Genomic DNA, 22,204 nt, shown 5'->3' on the forward strand with positions numbered 1-22,204 from the left:
AAGCTCATACAAACACAGGAATAAGATTATACAGTGCTGTGTGGCCAGCACTGCCATGGACAAAACAAAGCAAGGGTGGTAGAAAGGAACCCAAAGCACCTGCCCCTTCCAGGAAGGGATTGCTGCCACTCACTGTTGACCAGGCAGTTCCAAAGGCAGGATGACTCAAACAGGGTTACACTTTTTTGTTCAAGCTGCCCCATCTACCCCAGCTTGCTCTACCCAGCACCCAAAATGAAGGCAATCTCCAATCAGTCCATGACCCAAGCCAGGGTCAAGGGGGCCGTAGCCCACAAGGACCTGGCGATAGGAGGGTCTGCCACCTAGCAGCCTTCTACTTTCCCTCTGTGTTAAGATCCCCTCCATGTGTCCCCACCAAAAAGCCCCACCTCTTCCTCTTTCTTCCCTCCTGGCCCTCTTCAGATGCTGATCCTACAAAACAAAGAACGGGAAAACTCTGGACCAGAAGAATGAACACCAAGTCTAGGCATCTCCTTGAGCCAGCTGGGACCCAGGACAAGTCCCTTAACTGGTCTGACCTCTGTCTGATGGATCCTCAATTGTCAAGTTGGGATAATAACCAGGAAGCATAGTTTATAGTTCAACCCTTTTATAGTTAAGGGGTCAGAGCTCTGGGGTCAGAGACCTTGAGTTTAAATTGCAGCTCAGCTGCTTACTAGGTGGGTAACTGGGGATAAGTTCCTTGACTTCTCTATGCTTCTGTTTCCTCATCTGCAAAATGGGGATAATAACACTGTTGTGTCAATGAACTGAGACAACGTACAATGGAACTGAATTTAATAAAATACATAAATTTTTTATCGTGAAGCAAAGTAAAAACACAATAAATGTTAACCATTTGCATTGCCATCATCACCATCCTCTGGTGAAACAGTAAATGGCAAAACAGTGTTCATGTCTTCCTGAAAGGAATCAAGTGCTACACTTATTATTATCCTTATCATAGGGAGTCTGTTTTGCCATTTCCTTCCGTCTATTTCAGTAGGTCAAACGAAGGGCAAAACCACTCTTTTTTCACTTTGGGGAGATAATGGGATCTGAGAAATGGATATTTTGCCCTCAGTTTTCAATGGATTTAGAACAAAAGGAACCTGCAAAACTCAGATAAACCTGGAACAAAAAAAATCATCTAGCTCTGCTCTCTCTAACTTCCTTGAGTCTTGTGCATCTCCTAGTGGTGATCTCCCAGAATAACTCAGAAAACTCATCCACACAGAGTAAAGGAGAAACCAGAGGAGTCATTCAGCCGTCTAGGGTAGTCTGAGCAACACATCAAGACACTTCACTGGGTTTTTTTGTTTGGTTGGTTCGTTAGTTAGGGGATTTTCTCCAGCTTTATTGAGATATAAGTGACATACTGTGTCAGTTTAAGGTGTACAATGTGACAACTTGATACATGTATAGATTGCAAAACGTTTGCCACAGTAATACATACTTCACCTCACATAATTACCATTTTGTTGTCATTGTTATGGTGAGAACATGAAAGCTCTACTCTCATAGTAACTTTCAGGTATACAATACAGTATTGTTAACTAGAGCACCATGCTATACATTAGATTCCTGGAACTTATTCATCTTATAATCAAAAGTTTGTACATCTTGATCAGCATCTCCCCTTTTCCCCTACTCCTCAGCCCCTGACAACCACCATTCCACTCTCTGTTTCTATGAGTCCAATATCTTTAGGTTCCACACATAAGTGAGATAGTATAGTTATCTGTCTTTCTCTTTCTAACTTATTTCACTTAGCATAATGCCCTCAAGGTCCATCTATGTTGTCACCAATGGCAGGATTTCTTTTTTTTTTTTTTTTTTTTTTGCGGTACGCAGGCCTTTCACTGTTGTGGCGTCTCCCGTTGCAGAGCACAGGCTCCGGACGCGCAGGCTCAGCAGCCATGGCTCACGGGCCCAGCCGCTCCACAGCATGTGGGATCTTCCCGGACCGGGGCACAAACCTGCGTCCCCTGCATTGGCAGGCGGACTCTCAACCAGTGCGCCACCAGGGAAGCCCAGGGATTTCCTTTTTTTATGGCTGAATAATATTCCTCTGTGTGTGTGTGTGTGTGTGTGTGTGTGTGTGTGTGTATCTCTCACATCTTCTTTTTCTATCATCTATTGTTGGACACTTAGGTTGTTTCCAAGTCTTGGCTATTGTGAATAATATTGCAATGTCAAGGAGCATATTCTCTACGTTTTTTTCCTAGGAGTTTTATGGTCTCAGGTCTTATGTTCAAGTCTTTAATTCATTTTCAGTTGAAATTTGTGTATGGTGTATCATAGGGGTACAGTTTCATTCTTTTGCATGAGAATATCCAGTTTTCCCAACACCATTTATTGAAGAGACTATTCTTTCCCTGCTGAGTGAATACTCCCTAGTCAATGTTAGTAAACCATATATGTATGGGTTTATTTCTGGACTCTCAATTGTGTTCCATTGGTCTACATGTCTGTTTCTATGCCAGTACCATACTGTTCTGATTACTGTAGTTTTGTAGTATAGTTTGAAATCAGGAATTGTGATGTCTCCAGCTTTGTTCTTCTTTCCCAGGATTGCTTTGGCTATTTGGGGTCTTCTGTGGTTCCATATGAATTTCAGTATTGTTTTTCCTATTTCTATAAATAATGCCATTGGAATTTTGATAAGGATTGTATTGAATCTATGGATGGTTTGGGATAGTATGGACAGTTTAAGAATATTAACTCTTCTAATCCTATGACTATGGGATATCTTTCCATTTATTTGTGTCTTCTTCAATTTCTTTCACCAATCCAAGACACTTCCCTGTTAAAGGGACAGATAGTAAGTATAGCTTCCTATAAAGAGGCATCAAGGAAATTGAGGGCCACTGAAGTCTCACCTCCAGCCTTCTGAGTACAAGAGCCACAAGACACAGTGTGTTTTGTGTGACCCCAATTAAAACTGTAAGAAGGGCTTCCCTGATGGCGCAGTGGTTGAGAGTCTGCCTGCTGATGCAGGGGACACGGGTTCGTGCCCCGGTCCGGGAAGATCCCACATGCCGCGGAGTGGCTGGGCCCGTTAGCCATGGCCACTGAGCCTGCGCGTCCGGAGCCTGTGCTCTGCAACGGGAGAGGCCACAACAGTGAGAGGTCCACGTACCGCAAAAAAAAAAAAAAAAAAAAAAAAAACTATAAGAAAATGTTGTTGACCAGTAAACAGTCTCTAGTTCCATTTTCCTGTCTCTCACCCTGATCCATTCCCAGGTCCCTTACCAGGCAGGATCAGAGCCCTGAGAAACTTTACCTCTGAAAGAGCTAAGGAACTAGTCTTCACACATGGGCTCTACCCCACAGTTGGTGTATCCCCTAAGCGACAATGTCTCTCAACACAGATGTATATATTGCCATCAAGTTCTCCAATTATCCCACCTACACTGCACAAGGATGTCCTTGGCAGTGTCCACAATTTTATTTGATGGCAAAATAGGTAAGCAGTTATATAAGCTATCACACATTCACATAATGGAATATTATGCACCCAGTAGAATGTTTATAAAGAACTTGCTATAACATGGAAAATGTTTATGCTATAACAAAGTTTATAAGGCAGGAAAAAATTTTGTGTATGCAGTATAATCACAACTATATTAACAATGCAAAGAGAGAAGTCTGGCAAGAAATAAACCAAACCATTAACTGTAATTTTTTATGGATGGTAATATTTAGAGTAATTATTTTCTATTTTTCAAGCTTCAAAAATTTCTCTAATTGCAATGTATTAATTTTATAATAAAAATAATAAGATTCAGAATTTAATAGGAACCAAGATGACAACACAGGAGGCTCCTGAAATTCCCTCCTCCCATGAACACAACCAAATTTACAGTTACACATGGAGCAATTCCCTCAGAGAAAAGTCCAAAAACAAGCAATGGTATGAAACTAGAAATCAATCCTAAGAAGAAAACTGAAAAATTCACAAATATGTCAAGATTAAACAGCACACTCCTGAACAACCAATGGGGTAAAGAAGAAATCAACATGAAAATCAAAAAACATCTTGATTCAAGTGAAAACAGAAATACAACCTACCAAAACTTAGGGGATGCAGCAAAAGCAGTTCTAAGAAGGAAGTTTATCACAGTAAATGTCTACATTTAAAAAAAAAACAAAAAAAACTCAGACATCTTAACTTTACACCTCAAAGAACTAGAAAAAGAAGAACAAACTAAACCCAGAGTTGGTAGAAGGAAGGAGGTCTAATTTTAAAATAAATTCTATTAACTCAGAAGCATAAAGATCTTAGATGAAATTATACTGGTAAAAATATTATTAAATCAAGCCAATGGGTCTTTTATTCCCATTGGAAACTAGGTCAGTTTGCCACTGAAGGATAGAAAAACAGGACGGAAATCAAGAATGGCCCTGGCTTCTCCCAAGTTGCTTGCCTCTGGTGGTAGTATGTGTGAGCATGCCCAAGTGCGATGGTCCCCATGAGGAGAAAACAGCCATATCCTTGCCTGCCAGTTAGCCAGGTGGATTCCAAGCTAAGAAAGCATCCATGAATTAGGGCACTCATCCCAGCTACCCTGACTAAGAGCCTGGAGGACACTCTAGGAAAGGTCAGGCCTGGAGTAAAATAATTTCCCAAATAGAAACAACTCCCTTCCAGTGTTAACCCAGCATGGATGTGCCTGATCCCAAACTCTCCTGCCCACAGCAGGGCCTCCAGCCCTCCCATTGGACAATAAGTACATTCAAATTGCATTATGTAAAAATTAAAATAAAAAATATTAATAAAATCTAAAAATAAAAGAAATTAACCTGTTCTCCCATCAAACTACTATAACCTTCCTTTTACCACCAATTTCTTAAAAAATATTTCTGTGCTGACTCCTCCTCCTCGCTACTTAGAGTGATAATTTATTTAAATAGCTCTTCCCAGGGGTGGTATTTAAAAGGTATAACAACTGAAATGGCATCAATCCGAACGGAACACGCAAGAAACAGACTGGGCAGCAGACGTGGAGACGGAGTGTGGCTATGCGGGGGGCACCGGTGAACGGCAGCCCCCACTCAGCCACTCACCCACTTGCAAACAAACCTTCCAGAGCTCCACAAGGTCAGTGAACAAAAACATCCAACTTAATATTAACTTGATGGCTGGTAATGAATGTGGGCAAATTCTCTCTTCCCTAATTCCCCACAGTATTTTTCAGGTTTCCAAGTTCATGTCCTGACTTAGAATGTCTAAGGATCGTCATCCCCACTCCATTCTCATGTTTTATAGTTCACCTCCCACCCACAGCCTAGAAATCCAGAATCACTGCACAATCCCTCCCTCTCTCCTCCCAAGAAACTACAGGACACTCAACAGCTATTATGGGTTGGATTTTGTCCCCCACCCCCCAAAAGATGTACTGAAGTCCTGACACCCAATACCTCAGGATGACTTTATTTGGAAACAGGGTCATCGCAGGCGTAATCAGTTAAGGTGAGGTCATATTGCAGTAGAGTGGACCTCTGATCCAATATGACTGATATCTTTATAAGAAGAGTGAAATTTGAACAGAGACACAGAGGGAAGATAGGAGACAGAGATTGGAGTGATGCTTCCATAAGTCAAGGAACGCCTGGGGCTACCAGAAGTTTCAAGAGGCAATGAAGGATCTCTCCATGGAGAGTTCCGATGGAGTACGGCTCTACCAACACTTTGATTTCAGACTTCCAGCCTCCAGAACTTTGAGAGACTAGATTTCCATTGTTTTAAGCCACTCAGCTTGTGGTCCTTTGTTATAGCAGCCCTAGGAAACTAACATAGCAACCGTTGTGAATTCTCTCACACTGCAGAGCCTTTTAAAATTTCACAGGAAGCATTGAAACTCAGTTCCTTTTCTTCCTTTTATGGCTGGCTTCTTCCCCCTAAACCTACAGAGTTACCTTTTCTCTCCAATGGGAATCACCTCCAGTTTCCCTTGGGTCCTCCCTTCCCCACTTAAAAAGTTGAGGTTTATGTTACTCAACATCTTGACCTCAAATAGTGTTTGTTTTGGGTTCTTAGGTGTGAAAGGCAACTTTTGCCCTTCTAAAAAGTAACAGACACTGTTAAGTCTTGCATCTCATGTTTGCTTTAAATCAGCTAATAGAAAAAATGTATTGTATATTCATGCAAATAAATTAAGAAGTGAGCCTGAAAAAAAAAAACCTTAAAAGAGAGAACTCCTCTTTTGCACAATGAAGACCAAAATAGTCTTTTAAATGAAAGTCTATTTTTAAATTAGGATGTGACATTTGAAAGTTCTACGTGAACCTGTTAGACATTTGAAAGTTCTATGTGAACCTGTTAGAAACACATTTCATACCACCCTGGGATACTTCATTTTAGGGAATAAGTCTTAACAAACCAAAAGTTGTATTTCTCCTTTGAAATTTAGCTAATATCTCTGAAGAGATTTAGTCCTATCTCATTTCTACTTATGTTTTATTCAGCTTATTTATTCCTATCAAACAATTTAGACATGTTCTGGACATGATTTTACAAAAAAACAAAACAAAAATTTGAGTAATAGAAGTTCAGCTGTTACCAGATATAAATGATATGTAATCTTTGGATCTTATTACTAAAGACGAGTTTTGCCTTTATTAATGTACTAGAGTTGATAATGATTAACTCTGCAAGTATAATCTATACCAGTGGTCTCTAGAATTGTTTTAATTACTCTCCCATCAGTTAAAAAAAAAAAAGTATGTTATGTACTCACAGTACCTGTATATTATTTATAATATATATATATGGATACTGTACTTTAAAATACACTAAATTTAGAATTTTTAAAGGAAGAAATTAAAAACTAAATATAAATAGTAGTTCTTTTGTTTTCACATAGACCATCTTGAGAGCTTCACTTTGGACATAATAGTGCATAAGATATAGGTAAGCAGTAAAATCCTGAGTTACTTCAGCAGTAGTATAAGGATGCTTGGAGGTATTTGAGGGCTATCATAGAACTGGGTTAAGGGGAATCCTTTTCAGACCGTATTACTCTTCTCTCACTCATACAAAACCCTTCCCACCATCATAGCAAAAGTTAGCAGGTTAGCAAAGTATAAGACAGTCAGAACAGAGAATTCACCAAAAGATAGTATATGCAGCCAATGATATATTGAAGAAGAGCAAACTTAAATTTCAGAATGATACGGATCTGCACAAATAGAAATTATAGTACTATAGCCATACACTGGGAGGAAACATAATATAATTGTTAAGGTTCTGGTGTTAGACAAAATTGAGAGGAAGGGGGTGAGTCAAGAATGTTGAAAGTCATCTCTTAATTTTAATTTCTTAAAACAGTGAGTGTATATGATTTGTAATATGCCATACAAAATCCTATGTAAATATCTCTTCAGTCTTTTCTAGATACCAGTGAGCCCACTGGTAATGCACTTACTTGATAAGAGGTTACATTCTAGAGTAATAAGTCTTCATTGCAGCTCCGATTTATTGAGTGCTTGATAAGTACCTTACAGACATTATCCCACCCAACTTCTCAAGGTCGGTGTCCTCATCTACAAACAGGAATAACTATCTCCAATAAGTAACTCCAGGGTTGTACAGCCATTAGGTCCCAGAGACAGGATTTTAGGCTAGGGCCTACCAATGCCAGTGGGTTTCAACACTCCTATACTACCTATCAGGAAGAAAGACCTCCTCATTCTACTTGTAATAGAAAAGACATCAAATTGCCTTTTCAACAATGCTAGTTACTCCATTAAATCTTTCCTACTCAGCAAACCAGATAGAGCAAAAAAATCATTAAGCAATTGATTACCCCATTCTTGCTTTTTTCCTTATCAGCCTTAGATAGGGGAACACATGATAGACAGAGCATCTGAGGAGCATCCAGAATCTCCTCTGCTATCAAAAGAGACATCCTTGGACTCCTCTGTTTGAGTTCAAGACTGACCTCATTGTTGCTGATAACACCCTCCAAACTGATTATATTTTTGATCTTATTTTATTTTATTGCAAAGATGCTACTAGACAGTTTCTGGAAGGAGTGAGCTATTGAATGAGGAATGAGCTTGGAGTGCTAAAGATTTTCTCTCAGTTTCATGATTTAAAACTTGGGCTGGGAAATGGGGGGTGGAGTGGGAAGGAAGTCATTTTAAATGTCCTGAGACTAACCGAATAATAAAAAAGGATTTATTCTTATCCAATGTTATTATACTGTTGGGTAATATACTTATGAAAAAAATTATTGGAGTTTGAGAGGACCCAATAAATCACACTCTCTCCTCTGCCAGAGTTCTAAATTTATAGAGAGAGACAAAGGAGTAAAGCACATGGAGAGCATATTAACACCTCTATTATTAATAAAGGCTCTGTTGAACAATGACAGTTTTGCCCCCAGAAGGCTCTAAGATAGGCCCTAGGAGTTCACCAAGTAAACTGATCCCAATGCACTTTTCTTTCCTTTCTTTTTTTTTTCTAATTTAATTTAATTTATTTATTTTTTTTATACGGCAAGCTCTTGTTAGTTATTTATTTCATACATATTAGTGTATATATGTCAATCCCAATCTCCCAATTCATCCCACCACCACCACCCCACTTCCCCCTCTTCCCATGCCACTTTTCATCCAAGGGAGAACATTCATACCTTATTCTATTTTCCACTTTAAGCTAGTCCATCCACAGTGTCCAAAATAGCTTATAAGCTGTTTTGCAAAAAAATAAATAAATAAATAAACACCCTATGTACAAATTTAAGCCTGCTTACCATCATGTTCCTAGAAAGAAATTTAAATCCTCAAATGAAATCTCTTTACAAATTTAAGGCTTAAAAAAGGAAAATTCCAAAGAAATTCACATTTAACATCAAATTCACATTGCTCTGTATGTTAAAAATTCAAAGAAACCCAGGGAGATTGGTTCAAGATGGCAGAGTAGAAGGATGTGCGCTCACTCCCTCTTGCAAGAGCACCGGAATCACAACTAACTGCTGAACAATCATCGACAGGAAGACACTTGAACTCACCAAAGAAGATGATACCCCACATCCAAAGACAAAGGAGAAGCCGCAATGAGACGGTAGGAGGGGTGAAATCACAATAAAATTAAAACCCATAACTGCTGGGTGGGTGACTCAAACTGGAGAACAATTATACCACGGAAGTCCACCCACCAGAGTGAACGTTCTGAGCCCCATGCCAGGCTTCCCACCCTGGGGTTCCAGCAACAGGAGGAGGAATTCCCAGAGAATCAGACTTTGAAGACTCACAGGATTTGACTGCAGGACTTTCTCCTTTGACTCCACTCTTAGAGGGCACACACAAAGTAGTGGGCACATCAGGACCCAGTGGGAAGGAACAGTGACTCCACAGGAGACTGAACCAGACCTACCTGCTAGTGTTGGAGGGTCTCCTGCAGAGTCTGGGGTGGCTGTCGCTCACCACGGGGGCAAGCACACTGGCAGCAGAGCTTCTGGGAAGTACTCCTTGGCAGTAGCCCTCCCCGAGTCCACCATTAGCCCCACCAAGGAGCCTGTGGGCTCCGTGGTGGGTCGCCTCAGGCCAAACAACCAACAGAGTTGTAACTTTGCCCCACCCGTCAGCAGACAAGCAGATTAAAGTTTTACTGAGCTCTGCCTGCCAGAGCAACACCCAGCTCCACCCACCATTAGCTCTTCCCTCCCATCAGGAAGCTTGCACAAGCCTCTTAGATAGCCTCATCCACCAGAGGGCAGACAGCAGAAACAAGAAGTACAATCCTGCAGCCTGTGGAACCAAAACCACATTCACAGAAAGATAGACAAGATGAAAAGGCAGAGGGCTATATACCAGATGAAGGAACAAGATAAAACCCCAGAAAAACAACTAAATGAAGTGGAGATAGGCAACCTTCCAGAAAAAGAATTCAGAATAATGATAGTGAAGATGATCCAGGACCTCAGAAAAAGAATGGAAGCAAAGATGGAGAAGATGCAAGAAATGTTTAACAAAGACCTAGAAGAATTAAAGAACAAACAAACAGAGATGAACAATACAATAACTGAAATGAAACTACACTAGAAGGAATCAATAGCACAATAACTGGGGCAGAAGAACGGATAAGTGACCTGGAAGAGAGAATGATAGAATTCACTGCTGCAGAACAGAATAAAGAAAAAATAATGAAAAGAAATTAAGACTGCCTAAGAGACCTCTGGGACAACATTAAACACACCAACATTCACATTATAGGGTTCCCAGAAGGATAAGAGAGAGAGAAAGGACCCAGGAAAATATCTGAAGAGATTATAGTAAAAAACTTCCCTAACATGGGAAAGGAAATAGCCACCCAAGTCCAGGAAGAGCGGAGAGACCCAGGCAGGATAAACCTAAGGAGAAACACACTGAGACACATAGTAATCAAACTGACAAAAATTAAAGACAAAGAAAAATTATTAAAAGTAACAAGGGGAAAAACGACAAATAACATACAAGACAACATAACATATAAGGTTAAAAGCTGATCTCTCAGCAGAAACTCTGCAAGCCAGAAGGGAGTGGCATGGTATATTTAAAGTGATGAAAGGGAAGAAGCTACAACCAAGATTACTATACCTGGCAAGGATCACATTCAGATTCGACGGAGAAATCGAAAGCTTTACAGACAAGCAAAAGCTAAGAGAATTCAGCACCACTAAACCAGCTCTACAACAAATGCTAAAGGAACTTCTCTAAGTGGGAAACGCAAGAGAAGAAAAGGACCTACAAAACTAACCCAAAACAATTAAGAAAATGGTAATAGGAACATACATATCGAAAATGGCCTTAAATGTGAATGGATTAAATGCTCCAACCAAAACACACAGGCTTGCTGAATGGATACAAAAACAAGATCCATATATATGCTGTCTACAAGAGACCCACTTCAGACCTAGGGACACATACAGACTGAAAGTGAGGTGATGGAAAAAGATATTCTGTGCAAATGGAAATCAAAACCAGACAAAGATACTACAAAAAAAGAAAATTACAGACCAATATCACTGATGAATATAGATGTAAAAATCCTCAACAAAATACTAGCAAACAGAATCCAACAACACATTAAAAGGATCATACACCATGATCAAGTGGGATTTACCCCAGGGATGCAAGGAGTCTTCAATATATGTAAATCAATCAGTGTGATACACCATATTAAAAACTGAAGAATAAAAACCATATGATCATCTCAATAGATGCAGAAAAAGTTTTGACAAAATTCAACACCCATTTATGATAAAAACTCTCCAGAAAGTGGGCATAGAGGGAACCTACCTCAACATAATAAAGGCCATATACAACAAACCCATAGCAAACATCATTCTCCATGGTGAAAAACTGAAAGCATTTCCTCTAAGATCAGGAACAAGACAAGGATGTCCACTCTTGCCACTATTATTCAACACTGTTTTGGAAGTCCAAGCCACAGCAATCAGAGAAGAAAAAGAGATAAAAGGAATCCAAATCAGAAAAGAAAAAGTAAAACTGTCACTGTTTGCAGATGACATGATACTATACATACATAATCCTTATGATGCTACCAGAAAACTACTGAAGCTAATCAATGAATTTGATAAAGTTGCAGGATACAAAATTAATGCACAGAAATCCCTTGCATTCCTATACACTAACAATGAAAGATCAGAAGGAGAAATTAAGGAAACAATCCCATTCACCATTGCAACAAAAAGAATAAAATACCTAGGAATAAACCTACCTAAGGAGGTGAAAGACCTGTACTCAGAAAACTATAAGACATTGATGAAAGAAATCAAAAATGACACAAAGAGTTGGAGAGATACACCATGTTCTTGGATTGGAAGAATCAACATTGTGAAAATGACTATACTACCCTAAGCAATCTACAGAGTCAATGCAATCCCTATCAAATTACCAATGGCATTTTTTACAGAACTAGAACAAAAAATCTTAAAATTTGTATGGAGACACAAAAGACCCCGAATAGCCAAAAACAGTCTTGAGGGGAAAAAACGGAGTTGGAGGAATCAGACTCCCTGACTTCAGACTATACTACAAAGCTACAGTAATCAAGACAATATGGTACTGGCACAAAAACAGAAATACAGATCAATGGAACAGGATAGAAAGCCCAGACATAAACCCACACACCTACAGTCAACTAATCTATGACACAGGAGGCAAGGATATACAATGGAGAAAAGACAGTCTCTTCAGTAAGTGGTGCTGGGAAAACTGGACAGCTACATGTAAAAGAATGAAATTAGAACACTCCCTAACACCATACATAAAAATAAACTCAAAATGGATTAAAGACCTAAATGTAAGACCAGACACTCTAAAACTCTTCAAGGAAAACATAGGAAGAACATTCTTTGACATAAATCACAGCAAGATCTCTTTTGACCCACCTCCTAGAGTAATGGAAATAAAAGCAAAAATAAACAAATGGGACCTAATGAAACTTAAAAGCTTTTGCACAGCAAAGGAAACTATAAACAAGATGAAAAGACAACCCTCAGAATGGGAGAAAATATTTGCAAATGAATCAATGGACAAAGGATTAATCTCCATCATATATAAACAGCGCATGCAGCTCAATATTAAAAAATCAAACCACCCAATCCAAAAATGGGCAGAAGACCTAAATAGACATTACTCCAAAGAAGACATATGGGTGGGCAAGAGGCACATGAAAAGCTGCTCAACATCACTAATTATTAGAGAAATGCAAATCAAAATTACAATGAGGTATCACCTCACACCAGTTAGAATGGGCATCATCAGAAAATCTACAAACAATAAATGCTAGAGAGGGTATGGAGAAAAGGGAACCTTCTTGCACTGTTGGTGGAATGTAAATTGACACAGCCCCTATAGAGAACAGTATGGAGGTTCCTTAAAAAACTAAAAATAGAATTACCATATGACCCAGCAATCCCACTACCGGGCATATACCCTGAGAAAACCATAATTCAAAAAGAGTCATGTACCACAATGTTCACTGCAGCTCTATTTACAATAGCCAGGACATGGAAGCAACCTAAGTGTCCATCAACAGATGAATGGATAAAGAAGATGTGGCACATATATACAATGGAATATTATTCAGCCATAAAAAGGAATAAAATTGGGTCATTTGTAGAGACATGGATGGACCCAGAGACTGTCATACAGAGTGAAGTAAGTCAGAAAGAGAAAAACGAATATCATATATTAACGCATATGTGTGGAATCTAGAAAAATGGCACAGATGAACTGGTTTGCAAAGCAGAAATAGAGACACAGATGTAGAGAGCAAACGTATAGACAAAAGGAGGAAAGTGGCAGGGGAAGGGGAGGAGGTGATGGTGGTGGGTGCATTGGGAGATTGGGATTAACATATATACACTTATATGTATAAAATAGATAACTAATAAGAACCTGCTGCATAAAAAATAATTAATTAATCAAAAGTACCTTCTGTATAGCACAGGGAACTCTACTCAATACTCTGTAATGACCTATATAGGAATAGAATCTAAAAAAGAGTGAATATATATATGTATAACTGATTCACTTTGCTGTACAGCAGAAACTGGCATGTTTTAAATCAACTATTCTCCAATAAAAATTAATTTAAAAAAAATTCAAAGAAACCCTTCAAAACTTCTCTTTCTGGCAACATAGCTGACTAAGTATAATGAAAATTTCTCCTAATAAAAGACACTTACTAATGCTGAAAAAAATATACAAAGCACTTTTTTTTAACATCTTTATTGGAGTACAGTTGCTTTACAACGTTGTGTTAGTTTCTCCTGTATAACAAAGTGAATCAGCTATACGTATACTTATATCCCCATAACCCCTCCCTCTTGCGTCTCCCTCCCACCCTCCCTATCCCACCCCTCTAGGTGGTCACAGAGTACCGAGCTGATCTCCCTGTGCTATTCGGCTGCTTCCCACTAGCTATCTATTTTACATTTGGTAGTGTATATATGTCCATGCCACTCTCTCACTTCGTCCCAGCTTCCCCTTCCCCTTCCCCATGTCCTTAAGTCCATTCTCTACATCTGTGTCTTTATTCCTGCCCTGCTCCTAAGTTCATCAGAACCATTTTTTTTTTTAGATTGCATATATATGTTAGCATACAGTATTTGTTTTTCTCTTTCTGACTTACTTCACTCTGTATGACAGACTCTAGGTCCATCCACCTCACTACAAATAACTCAATTTCATTTCTTTTTATGGCTGAGTAATATTCCATTGTATATATGTGCCACATCTTCTTTATCCATTCATCTGCCGATGAACACTTAGGTTGCTTCCATGTCCTGGCTATTGTAAATAGTGCTGCAATGAACATTTTGGTACATGACTCTTTTTGAATTATGGTTTTCTCTGGGTGTATGCCCAGTAGTGGGATTGCTGGGTCATATGGTAGTTCTATTTTTAGCTTTTTCGTTTTTTTTAACTTTTAAAGGAACCTCCATACTGTTCTCCATAGTGGCTGTATCAATTTACATTCCCGCCAACAGTGCAAGAGGGTTCCCTTTTCTCCACACCATCTCCAGCATTTATTGTTTGTAGTTTTTTTGATGATGGCCATTCTGACCAGTGTGAGGTGATACCACATTGTAGTTTTGATTTGCATTTCTCTAATGATTAGTGATGTTGAGCATCCTCTCATGTGTTTGTTAGCAATCTGTATATCTTCACAAAGCACTTCTTTAAATGCCTAGCAGCTGAGTTGGCAAGAAAGTAATGGAAATCCTTCATGGTCAAAGCTGTTAAAAAAAAAATGCACAAATTCAGCAAGATAACTAAACATTGAAGCAAACAGCTGCGCCCAAGGATCTACTGATTTCTGGTAACCTAGAACGTAAGTTTCAATGAGCTATAAGCAACAAGGCTTATGTCCTGAGGAAGATAAGATGCCAGATGAAGGACTCCTAATAAAGGCTGGACACCCATAGGATGGTACCCTCAGAGAAAAACAGCAAAAACTCACAGAGATAGACCATAAAGAACCTTGACTCTTAGTAATGGATCTAGAGGGAAAAGGCATATTCTCTGAGAATTCATATCCATAAACTGATTCCAAGTTAGGTCTAGGACTTGAATTTATAATATGCATGTGACCAAAAAACTCCCAAGTTAAAAATTTAGTTTAAAGTTGTCCCATATTGGTAGTGCCACAAGTGACATAAAAGAACCAAGTACCAATCCTCTCTGAAGGAATGCAACATAATCCAGTCCTCAAAGAATTTTCACAGATAAAAGTTCTCAGGAATACAAGTTCATACATACAAATCACCAAAAAATAAAACCAAGAAAACAAGCCAATGAAAATGAGAGTTGATAGAAAAACAAACCACTGATTCACACCTACAATTAACATAAGTATTATAATTATCAAATATAAAATATAAATTATGTTAAATATGGTTGATGAAATAAACAATTCTGAAATTATGATAAAGTCAAAAAAAAAAAGATTAGGCAGCCTTGAAGATAAAATGGCTATTATCTAAAAGGCAAGAGAAAATTAATGCTGGCAAGTAGGCAGAGAAAAAGGAACCCTTTTCTTGTTGGTAGGAATATAAATTGGTGCAGCCACTATGGAAAACAGTATGGCAGTTCCTCAAAAAATTAAAAATAGGTACCCAGCAGAACTCAAAACTTACGTCCACACAAAGTCTTATTTCCAAATTTTCATAACAGCATTATTAATAATAGACAAAAAGTAGAAACAACTGAAATGTCCATCAGTTGATGAATGGATAAACAAAAAATTTAATATTCATACAATGGAATATTATTTAGTCATAAAAAGGAATAAAGTACTGATACATGCTACAACATGAATGAACATTGAAAACATTATAGTAAGGAGCTAGTCATGAAAAGGAGCTAGTCATGAAAAGCCACATATTGTATGATTCCATTTATAGGAAATGTCCAGAATAGGCAAGTCCGTAAAGTCAAAAAATAGATTTGTGTTTGTCAAGGACTAGAGAAGGAGGGAATGGGAAATGATCCTGATGGGTATGGGATTTCCTTTTGTGCTGATGAAAACGTTCTTAATTTGTATAGTGGTGATGGTTACACAACTCTATAAATACCACTGAACTGTACACTTTAAAAGGATGAATTTGTAGTATGTGCACCATATCTCAATAAAACTGTTATTTAAGAAGATAAAAGAGAACCTAATCAAGCTGTCAGTTGCTAAAAAATTCAAAATATTTTTAATAATATCTAAAATATTTTAATATTATTGGTTGAAGTAGATAAAAGGACCAAAGTCCTGGAAATGAAAGTGGACCATTTCCACACGTTTATGCATAAGAAAAGGGTAGCTTTTGCATAGCATCTAGATAAAGACAGGGGACTTGAATCCTAAGTCTTATGTTGATATGCAATCTGAAAATAGTATATATTGAAGATTTTTATACACTTCAACATTTTCTGTGTAAGGCCTTTACATTCTTAGTTATAGGTAAGAGCCCAAGTTTTCTGAGATTCCATAGCCAAACCATCAGTGAAAGAGGAGGAAAAATAATAGCCTATATATTGGGAAGAGTTCAAGAAATTGAGTGACTTGCATATAACAATACTTGATCCACTCTTCTATTTATTTATATGAATAAAGTTTCTCAGCATTTAAAAGTTATAAACATTTGCTCATTAAAAAAACTTTATTAATAAAGCCACAAATTAGGAGGCGAAATATTTGCAAATTGTATATCTGGTAAAGGATTTGGGTCTAGGATATGTAGAGAATTCGTAGAACTCAATAATAAGACAAACTGCTCAATTTCCCCAATTTTTAAATGGGGAAAAGATTTCAGTGGACATTTTGTTAAAGGAAATATACAAATTGCTAAAAAGCACATGAAAAGATAATCAATATTGTTAGTCATTAGAGAAATGAAAATTAAAACCAGAATATACCTGTACAAACCCACTGTAATAGCTATAATCCAAAAAAAAAGACAATAACAAATATTGGTGAGATTTTGTTGAAAATACTGGAGTCACAAATGTATAAACAAAATGTAACATATCCATATAATGGAATTTTATCCACCAGTAAAAAGTAAAGAACTACTGACACACACTACAACATGGATGAACCTCAAAAACATTATGCTGAGAGCTTCCGGGAAAATGGCGGAAGAGTAAGACGCGGAGATCACCTTCCTCCCCACAGATACACCAGAAATACATCTACACGTGGAACAACTCCTACAGAACACCTACTGAACGCTGGCATAAGACCTCAGACCTCCCAAAAGGCAAGAAACCCCCCACGTACCTGGGTAGGGCAAAAGAAAAAAGAATAAACAGAGACAAAAGGATAGGGACGGGACCTGCACCAGTGGGAGGGAGCTATGAAGGAGGAAAAGGTTCCACACACTAGGAAGCCACTTTGCGGGCGGAGACTGCGAGTGGCGGAGCGGGAAAGCTTCGGAGCCGCCACGGAGGAGAGCACAGCAACAGGGGTGCAGAGGGAAAAGCGGAGAGATTCCCGCACAGAGGATCGGTGCCGACCAGCACTCACCAGCTCGAGAGGCTTGTCTGCTCACCCGCCGGGGCGGGCGGGGTTGGGAGCTGAGGCTCGGGCTTCGGTCGGAGCGCAGGGAGAGGCCCGGGGTTGGCAGCGTGAACACAGCCTGCAGGGGGTTAGTGCGCCACGGCTAGCCGGGAGGGAGTCCGGGGAAAAGTCTGGACCTGCCGAAGAGGCAAGAGACTTTTTCTTCCCTCTTTGTTTCCTGGTGCGCGAGTAGAGAGGATTAAGAGCGCTGCTTAAAGGAGCTCCAGAGGCGGGCGGGAGCCGCGGCTAAAAGCACAGACCCCAGAGACGGGCATGAGACGCTAAGGCTGCTGCTGCCGCCACCAAGAAGCCTGTGTGCGCGCACAGTTCACTATCCACACCCCCCTTCCGGGGAGCCTGTGCAGCCCGCCACTGCCAGGGTCCCGGGATCCAGGGACAACTCCCCCAGGAGAACGCACGGCGCGCCTCAGCCTCGTGCAACGTCACGCCGGCCTCTGCTGCAGGCTTCCCACGCACTCCGTGCCCCTCCCTCCCCCCCGACCTGAGTGAGCCAGAGCCCCCGAATCAGCGGCTCCTTTAAGCCCGTCCTGTCTGAGCGAAGAACACACGCCTTCCGGCGACCTACACGCAGAGGAGCGGCCAAATCCAAAGCTGAGCCCCTGGGAGCTGTGAGAACAAAGAAGAGAAAGGGAAATCTCTCCCAGCAGCCTCAGAAACAGCGGATTAAAGCTCCACAATCGACTTGATGTACCCTGCATCTGTGGAATACATGAGTAGACAATGAATCACCCCAAATTGAGGAGGTGGACTTTGAGAACAAGATTTATGATTTGTTTCCCCTTTTCCTTTTTGTGAGTGTGTATGTATATGCTTCTGTGTGAGATTTTGTCTGTATAGCTTTGCTTCCACCATTTGTCCTAGGGTTCTATCCGTCCGTTTTTTTTGTTTGTTTTTTAAACTTTTTTCTTAATAATTATTTTTTATTTTAATAACTTTATTATATTTTATCTTACTTTATTTTATTTTACTTTATCTTCATTTTTTTTTTTTTTTTTTTTTTGCTCCACAGCACATGGGAGCTTCCCAGACCAGGGATCAAACCCGTGTCCCCTGCATTGGCAGGCGGATTCTTAACTTCTGCACCACCAGGGAAGTCCCAACAATGTGAATATACTTAATGCTGCTGAACTGTGCACTTAAAAATGGTTAAGATGGTAAATATTGTTATTTGTATTTCACCATAGTTTTCTTTGAAAAAGTGGTTTCATGAAGTTTTAAATGGGCAAAAGCATGGTTGGAGTGCATTTAAGTGAGAAGGGAAGGAGAACTGGAGAATCTAGATAAAGTCAGTCATTTGAAACCTTAAAATATATACGAAATCAACAAAAAGCATTTAAAAATTCATTTATATGCTACTTAAAATTAAGCATTGTTATTTTTATATATTTTCTTCATATATGTGTATATTGTAAAAGAAATTCATGTCATTAAAAACTCCATAGGAAACATTTCCCCCCTTAGTATTCTTTTACATTTTTTTTAACATCTTTATTGGAGTATAATTGCTTTACAATGGTGTGTTAGTTTCTGCTTCATAACAAAGTGAATCAGTTATATATATGTTCCCATATCTCTTCCCGCTTGCGTCTCCCTCCCTCCCACCCTCCCTATCCCACCCCTCCAGGCGGTCACAAAGCATCCAGCTGATCTCCCTGTTCTATGCGACTGCTTCCCATTAGCTATCTACCTTACCTTTGTTAGTATATATATGTCCATGCCTCTCTCTCGCTTTGTCACATCTCACCCTTCCCCCTCCCCATATCCTCAAGTCCGCTCTCCAGTAGGTCTGTGTCTTTATTCCTGTCTTACCCCTAGGTTCTTCATGACATTATTTTTCTTAAATTCCATATATATGTGTTAGCATACGGTATTTGTCTTTCTCTTTCTGACTTACTTCACTCTGTATGACAGACTCTAGGTCTATCCACCTCATTACAAATAGCTCAATTTCGTTTCTTTTTATGGCTGAGTAATATTCCATTGTATATATGTGCCATTTCTTCTTTATCCATTCATCCAATGATGGACACTTAGGTTGCTTCCATTTCCGGGCTATTGTAAATAGAGCTGCAATGAACATTGTGGTACATGACTCTTTTTGAATTATAGTTTTCTCAGGGTATATGCCCAGTAGTGGGATTGCTGAGTCATATGGTAGTTCTATTTGTAGTTTTTTAAGCAACATCCATACTGTTCTCCATAGTGGCTGAACCAATTCACATTCTCACCAGCAGTGCAAGAGGGTTCCCTTTTCTCCACACCCTCTCCAGCATTTATTGTTTCTAGATTTTTTGATGATGGCCATTCTGACTGGTGTGAGATGATATCTCATTGTAGTTTTGATTTGCATTTCTCTAATGATTAATGATGTTGAGCATTCTTTCATGTGCTTGTTGGCAGTCTGTATATCTTCTTTGGAGAAATGTCTATTTAGGTCTTCTGCCCATTTTTGGATTGGGTTGTTTGGTTTTTTGTTATTGAGCTGCATGAGCTGCTTATAAATTTTGGAGATTAATCCTTTGTCAGTTGCTTCATTTGCAAATATTTTCTCCCATTCTGAGGGTTGTCTTTTGGTCTTGTTTATGGTTTCCTTTGCTGTGCAAAAGCTTTGAAGATTCATTAGGTCCCATTTGTTTATTTTTGTTCTTATTTCCATTCCTCTAGGAGGTGGGTCAAAAAGGATCCTGCTGTGATGTATGTCATAGAGTGTTCTGCCTATGTTTTCCTTTAAGAGTTTGATAGTTTCTGGCCTTACATTTAGGTCTTTAATCCATTTTGAGCTTATTTTTGTGTATGGTGTTAGGGAGTGATCTAATCTCATACTTTTACATGTAGCTGTCCAGTTCTCCCAGCACCACTTATTGAAGAGGCTGTCCTTTCTCCACTGTACATTCCTGCCTCCTTTATCAAAGATAAGGTGACCATATGTGCATGGGTTTATCTCTGGGCTTTCTATCCTGTTCCATTGATCTATCTTTCTGTTTTTGTGCCAGTACCATACTGTCTTGATTACTGTAGCTTTGTAGTATAGTCTGAAGTCAGGGAGCCTGATTCCTCCAGCTCCGTTTTTCGTTCTCAAGATTGCTTTGGCTATTCGGGGTCTTTTGTGTTTCCATACAAATTGTGAAATTTTTTGTTCTAGTTCTGTGAAAAATACCAGCAGTAGTTTGATAGGGATTGCATTGAATCTGTAGATTGCTTTGGGTAGTAGTGTCACTTTCACAATGTTGATTCTTCCAATCCAAGAACATGGTATATCTCTCCATCTATTTGTATCATCTTTAATTTCTTTCATCAGTTTCTTATAATTTTCTGCATACAGGTCTTTTGTCTCCTTAGGTAGGTTTATTCCTAGATATTTTATTCTTTTTGTTGCAGTGGTAAATGGGAGTGTTTTCTTGATTTCACTTTCAGATTTTCCATCTTTAGTGTAGAGGAATGCCAGAGATTTCTGTGCATTAATTTTGTATCCTGCTACTTTACCAAATTTGTTGATTAGCTCTAGTACTTTTCTGGTAGCATCTTTAGGATTCTCTATGTATAGTATCATGTCATCTGCAAACAGTGACAGCTTTACTTCTTCTTTATTATAATAACTTTATTATATTTTATCTTATTTTATTTTACTTTATCTTCTTTCTTTCTTTTGTTCCTCCCTTCCCTCCTTCCTTCCTTCCTTCCTCCCTCCCTCCCTCCTTTCTTTCTTTCTTTCTATTTCTACTAATTCTTTCTTTCTACTTTTTCTCCCTTTTATTCTGAGCCATGTGGATGAAACGCTCGTGGTGCTGCAGACAGGAGTCAGTGCTGTGCCTTTGAGGTGGGAGAGCCAACTTTAGGACACTGATCCACAAGAGACCTCCTAGCTCCACATGATATCAAACAGGGAAAATATCCCAGAGATCTCCATCTCAACCACAACACCCAGCTTCACTCAACGACCAGCAAGCTACAGTGCTGGACATCCTATGCCAAACAACTAGCAAGAGAGGAACACAACCCCACCCATTAGCAGAGAGGCTGCCTAAAATCATAATAAGTCCACAGACACCCCAAAACACACCACCAGACGTGGACCTGCCCACCAGAAAGGCAAGATCCAGCCTCATCCACCAGAACATAGGCACTAGTCCCCTCCACCAGGAAGCCTACACAACCCACTGAACCAACCTTAGCCACTGGGGACAGACACCAAAAACAACGGGAACTACGAACCTGCAGCCTGCAAAAAGGAGACCCCAAACACAGTAAGATAAGCAAAATGAGAAGACAGAAAAACACACAGCAGAAGAAGGAGCAAGATAAAAACCCACCAGACCTAACAAATGAAGAGGAAATAGGCAGTCTACCTGAAAAAAAATTCAGAATAATGATAGTAAAGATGATCCAAAATCTTGGAAATAGAATAGAAAAAATGCAAGAAACATTTAACAAGGACCTAGAAGAACTAAAAGTGAAACAAACAATGATGAACAACACAATAAATGAAATGAAAAATACTCTAGATGGGATCAATAGCAGAATAACTGAGGCAGAAGAACGGATAAGTGACCTGGAAGATAAAATAGTGGAAATAACTACTGAACAGCAGAATAAAGAAAAAAGAATGAAAAG

General features: G+C 39.2%; 1 long non-coding RNA gene across 3 annotated transcripts in view; it reads right to left on the reverse strand.

Moving 5' to 3' along the window:
- LOC149747776 (uncharacterized) overlaps positions 1-20,320 on the reverse strand; it is a 234,720-nt gene extending 214,400 nt beyond the window's left edge. For all 3 annotated transcript variants that reach the window (XR_016395469.1, XR_016395468.1, XR_016395467.1), the window contains exon 1: positions 9,386-20,320. This is a non-coding gene — a long non-coding RNA (uncharacterized LOC149747776). The remainder of the gene's footprint in view (positions 1-9,385) is intronic.
- Positions 20,321-22,204: the final 1,884 nt, after the last annotated feature.

Source organism: Delphinapterus leucas, chromosome 13, assembly GCF_059928025.1.
Source record: "Delphinapterus leucas isolate spDelLeu-1000000601 "Yukka" chromosome 13, BTC_Dleu_Yukka2, whole genome shotgun sequence".
In the NCBI taxonomy this organism is placed as follows: domain Eukaryota; kingdom Metazoa; phylum Chordata; class Mammalia; order Artiodactyla; family Monodontidae; genus Delphinapterus; species Delphinapterus leucas.